The following is a 6,616-nucleotide window of genomic DNA, read 5'->3' on the forward strand; positions in this document are numbered from 1 at the left end:
AAATAAAAAAATAAAAAAATAAAAAAATAAAAAAACACACATCATTGTAAAATCAATACATTCATCGTTCCACTCAGAATCTAAAAAATATTAATATAATCACATATTTTATTATTGAAAATTACAAATTATATAATAAATATGATTAAAAATCCCGAACAAGAAAAGTTATTTCTCCGACCCAGAGAATAATTCACTGAACCCGGAGCCCGTAGATTTATACATAAACCGGGATTCTCCGGGTGAAACCCGGAGAGGTGGCAACCCTATATATGGCTCAAAAATTAAAACCAATGGTTTCCAAAATTTTTTTGGCGGAAACGGGAATCGTACCTTTTTCGTTTTTGGCGGAAAAGGGCTATGGCGGAAACGGCCAATATTATTTTGGCGGAAACGGGTAAGTCCCCTTTTAAGAGGTCAAAATTTAAAATTCCCAATATTTTTCAAAAGCGCCCGGGAAAACAAAATAAAAATTAAGGGAAAACGGGAATTTTTACGCAATAATGGTTTTCGACAAAATCGATTTTGGATTTTGGTGTTACTCTAAGACAAATGATTGTAAATACATGAAATTTTCACTGAATGTTTTTATCAGGCTCTTCTTTACATGAAAACATTTTCAAAATATTATGACTTGTTTTGAGCTGTTTACGGATATACTCAGTTCCCAACTTTTTTAGGTTTTTTTCTATTAATGTCAATAAAACTTTATAAAAAGGTAAAAAAGCTTTCAAATTTAAAACAAAGCTCCTTACAATGAGATTAAAAAAATATTAAAAATTCTTAGTCACAATTTTTTTTTATAAGCATTTAAAGTTCAAATCTTGACAAAATACGGAAAAATCACAAAAATTAGCAAAATATTTTGAGTTGAAAATTCATAAAAATTTTTCTTTTTAAATCTAAGATTTGAAAATGAAATTCAAGATTATTCATAAGTTTGTCTATCTTTTCAAAAAAAAAATGTCCACAAGCAAATCAAATAAAATTTTTATAAGCGATTAAAGTTCATATTTTTACAATATTGGATATTCACTTAATTTCTCATGTAGCGATTTTGTTATTTTGTTGTAATTCAAAAACGAATAACAGTAGATACATGACAATTTCACTGAATATTTATATTCTCATTTTCAATACACCATACAATTTTGAAAATATTTTGACTCTTTTTGAACTGTTAACGGGCATTGTCAGTTTTTAAATTTTTTAGTTTTTTTTTCAATAGATATCAATAAAATTTTATTTGATGGGTAAAAAAGCGTGAAAATTTAATGCAAGGCTCCTGATATATTGTTAGAATAGCAGTTAAAAATTATTAATAATACATAGGCACAATTTTTAGCATTCAAGATTGGAATTTTGACAAAATTTATCAAATTAAAAATTTAATAATTATTTTGTAGTTAAGAATGTATTAAATGTTTAACTTTTAAAGCTAACTATCTAAGGATCGAAAATTTAAAACAAGTCATAGACTGACTGAGAAACTTCGCTCAGAATCGTTTCTCTTATATAATTATATTATATCATTGAATTCAAATGTAACACCATCCATTACAATGACCCACTTGTAACCTACTGTAGAGCAGAGCAACATCCACTTACCCACTTTTTCATTTTATAGTCTCCATTTCTTCAACTTTTAACTCTTAACATATGTTCAGTCAATGTGGAAAAATTACAAAACTCCAGTAGGACAAAACAAATAAAGTAAAAAAAAATAACCTTAGTTATCACCTACCTATATTCCTAACCTGAATCAAGGGCATCTACAGGGGTGGGGGAAATAAGTAGGGGCAGTCCCCCCCTTGACTTTTTCTGGGTTGATTATAATAATAATTATTATTGATGATTTAAATGTTCTAAAAAAACTTAAAAATGCCAATTAACAATTCTTAATAGTTCAGTACCTACCTATATTATTTTTATTTTTAATATTAAAGATATCAATTCGGTATATAAACTATAATATAATATACATTTTAAACTTTTAAATGGTTGTATAAAAGCTTTACAGACAGAACTTGGATTCATTTGGACTACTTGTTTAATCTGAAAATTAACTATTTTTTTTTTTATACCTATCGGTTTAGACTTAAGATCATATGTTTATTATAAAAATTAAATTAAAATTAAAATCTAGAAAAAACTTCAAAATGCTCAAAAATCTTTATATCCAAAAAATTACCTTAAAATTTTAAATCGTCAAAAAATTCAATGTATGTTATAAAAGGAATATTTCGTAACTAGATTTGGAAAACAATGCAAAGTGCAACGTAATCCCAACCACAATCATTGCCGTTGTAATCTAAAATATCGCAAATAAACTACTATATTACACTCGATTATGAACGTCAGAACTAAGAACGTTGCTTTTATAGAGCTTTTTTGATAAAAAAATTGAATGTTCATAGCAGGGATTGTAACCTTTATGTTTTTTACGGTTATAATCTTAAATCTTAAAATTATGAAATTAAGGTTGTGGTCACGGTTACGGTTATAACCAGTTGTAACCTGTTAACAAAAAATCATTTTTGGTTAAAATTGTAAACGATTTTAGATCGTATAGCTACCGTAATTGATGTGTGCTCGTCGTTATGTTATTCTTTGGAACCTAATTCTAAAACCTATTTTTTCTATCTTAGTATCATTATAGTAGGGAACGGACTTTAATGCCATAAAAAAAAATGTCCTAAAAAATATGACTTAGTACCTCAAAATTATGCTTTAATATCAAAAAAATTCATTTAAATTTAAAAAAAAAACCAAATTTTGAATAGTTTTGTGCAAGTGTAATATTGTTATAACTTAACACAAAAAAACACATCATTATAAAAATTTATCTGATAAAAAAAATATTTATTTACAATAAAAAAAGAACTCCTCTTGTCTTCTCAAATATTTTCTGCTTTAGCCTTAAAATTGTTTTGAATTATTTTTGAGTTTATAGTTTAAATGTATTTTAGTTTTTTTTGCCTATATAACTATATTATAAATTATAATTTATTATCATTGTTACACTGAACAATAACATGATGCTAATATTTTTGAACAAAAATCATCGACGGTTATCCGCGCGTGACAAATATATAATATAAGAAATGACCTAAAAAAAGAAAAAATTGCAAAATAAAAGTTTCATTTTTAAATTAGCTGATGTATGAATCGAATTATGTACCTACTTGGAAAACATTGTCTTATGCCACTAACTAAAAAATTCATTTTGCATCAGTCCGTTCCCTAATAATTAGGTATAAACTATATAGTAGGTACCTACCTACTATATATTAAGTATTAAGTATAAGTAATTATAATTCTTAATACATAATCCTGTGTCTGTTATGAATTGTGATTTAGGTTGAGACATAAAAATAAACATATAATACATATTTCATATAAGTACTTTGGCTGTCATATAGTATGCGGTCTACCGGTGAATTTACAAGTATAGTATGCAGTCTACCAGCGATTTACGAATATAGTATGCGGTGTACCACAAATAAATAAATAAAAAAATTATATCATAATACTATAATATTATTATAATTATAGAAGTAATAGTAAAAAGGATTGACAAGTGGGTGTCGCTCTGCTGTACAGAAGGTTACAAGTGGGTCATTAGTAATAATTTTATTATAATTTCATTCGCCCATATTGTATAGATGACAGTCGCACAAACAGGTAAATTAATATAGTAAATTAGTGTCACACATTTACTAAATGTTAGTGTTTTTAATTATTAATTTTATTAATATTATTAATAAGTTGATTTTTGTGATCTATTTTATATATTTTTATTATAAAATTGTATTTAAACTGTTTTTGTGTTAAAATATGAAGTGAACTCAGGTGCCCACTTATTACTACTAAGATATTTCTGTTTGAATCTATAATACAATATTATACATTAGGTAGTTGATTTTCTGAAATCGGAACAATGTTAATAATTAATTATAATTCCAATCGTTTTTAGGAATAATAATCCAAGGAATGTTCTTGAAGGAAAAAAAGCATTGTTTTTATAAGGTGGTTGATTTCCTAAAGGTTAAATAATGTTAATAATTAATTATAATTTCAACTGTTTTTAGGAACATTACAGGAGGTAACAATGCTTCTTCATCTGCTCCGACAGGAATGCTACAACAACAAATTCCAACACAATTGGAAGAAGAAAAGAAGAAAGTAAGTGGATGTCGCTCTGCTGTACAGTAGGTTACAAGTGGTTGACTGAAATGGAGGGTGTTAAATTTGAATTCAATGATATATCACTGTATACACTTTACATGGCTACTCAGTTACTTTTCTCACTTTTTGTAATTTTTTGTCGCTATTCCGTAAAAATTGTCACTTTTGTCACTTTCTTTACCTACACAAGATCTAAATCTAATAGGTCTCTTTTTTATTACTATTTATCAACAAATAGGTAATTTAATTATGATATATTATGATATATCTAAAACCATTGATGCTTGGGAGTGACGGACCAAATGTGAACAAATAAGTATATTTAGATTAGTCAATGAAAATGTAAAAATTATTCGTGGTAAGTCTTATTGATATTGGAACATGCAATATTCATATTATTCATAATAGTTTTTTGAATACTTTTTAAATATTCCGAATACTTGTTAAATACTTTTTTTTACAGTATTCGGAATACTTTTTTTAACTTTTATTGACAAAAAAAACTAAATAAATTTAAAATTGAAAATGTCCATAAACAACTCAAAACGAGTCAAAATATTTTCAAAATTGGGTGTTGTATAGTTTTACTGTCCAAAATTCCAAACGGTGATGAAAGACTCAAACACACAAAAAGTAAAGAAAATTATCCATATTTGTACAATGGTTTTTACAAATATTTAAATTTGAATACTGTAATTTCTTAACGCAGTAACACAATATTATTATGGTCTTATAATTAATATTTATCTTGGTAACATTGTATATCTATTAGATTTATTTTTCATTTTAAATATCTAGAAAACAGGTTTAAAACGAAAATACGTTGAAGTTTTTGAATCTGGCAACTTCAACCACCAACACCATAATGTTAATAATTAATTATAATTTCAATCGTTTTAGGAATAATAATCCGCAGAATGTTCATGAAGAAAAAAAGAATTGATTACATCAGGTGGTTGATTTCCTGAAGGTTAAATAATATTAATAATTAATTATAATTTTAACTGTTTTTGAAACATTAATACAGGATCCAACAATCCTGTATCAGATTCACCTGCACCTGCAGAGACTGAATCTAGAAACGATACAGCAGGTTCATCTGCATCTGCAGAAACTGGATCTAGAAACAATGCAGCAGGATTATCTGCATCTGCAGACTGGATCTAGAAACAATGCAGCAGGTTTATCTACTCCGGCAGGACGTATAGGACCATTCAAATTCGAAATAAAAAAGAAAATAAGTGGATGTCGCTATGCTGTACAGTAGGTTATAAGTGGGTCACTGTAATGGATGGTGTTAAATTTGAATTTAATGATATAATATCATATAACATCATTTGATGATATTATTGTGAATAAAGTAATATTTATACAATATAATATTTATGCATATAACCTATTTACGTGGAACCTTATAAATTTTCAATCCTTAGCTATAAAAGATGAACATTTTATAAATTTATAACTACAAAATAATTATTAAATTTTGTCAAAATTCGAACTTCAAATGCCTATAAAAAAAACCTGCGACTATTATAAGGATTTTTCAAATGTCATTGTAACAATATATAAGTATTAGGTGCCTTGAATTACATTTTCAAGCTTTTTTACCCAACAAATAAAGTTTTATTGACATTCATAGAAAAAAAAACTAATAAATTTGGAAACTGAAAATGTTCCTAAACAGATCAAAATATTTTGAAAATAATATTGTGTATAGAAAATGCAAATATAAACAACCAGTGAAAATGTCATGTTCATTTGTTTTAGAGTTACACCAGTAGTGCAAATAGGGGGAGCTTGGGGGCTTAGTCCACTCAAAATCACTTAAAGCCCCCTTAAAAAATAATAGTATACCATTCTTAAAAATATTTACCTATAAATTAAAATTTTAAAAAAAATGTGTTGGGGCATGAGCCCCCCTAAACATTTTTCCTATTTACGCCACTGAGTTACACCAAAAACCAAAAAATTGATTTTGTGGAAAACCTTTTAAACTTAATTAGACTTAGGCCTGTGTAAAAATTGGCCGGTCGCAGGTAGACCGCATCCAACACTGGCCGGTAGAACGCGTTTGCCGGTAGACCGCATACTATATGACAGCCAGTACTTTCTTAAAAATATATTAATTATTAAGTAAACATAATATACATACATTATTTTATGTAACAAAACTATATTTTATTTTATTTTTTCGTTTTGAAGATGTTGGATGTACATCTGTAGTATGGCATGCCTCTCCTTGGCCCATAGTGACAGCCGACAGGTATTCTGTTTTTTATAATTTCATCTTTCTCAATGCTAAAACATAAAAATGAATTTAATAACTTATTTAATTATTAGTATGATTAATATTTACTTCATTTTACAATCTTTTTTATCAAAAAATCTGTTGGTACGCACTAGTAACTGGTCTTCTAAATTTTTA

This window comes from Acyrthosiphon pisum, chromosome A3 (assembly GCF_005508785.2).
Source record: "Acyrthosiphon pisum isolate AL4f chromosome A3, pea_aphid_22Mar2018_4r6ur, whole genome shotgun sequence".
Taxonomy (NCBI): Eukaryota; Metazoa; Arthropoda; class Insecta; order Hemiptera; family Aphididae; genus Acyrthosiphon; species Acyrthosiphon pisum.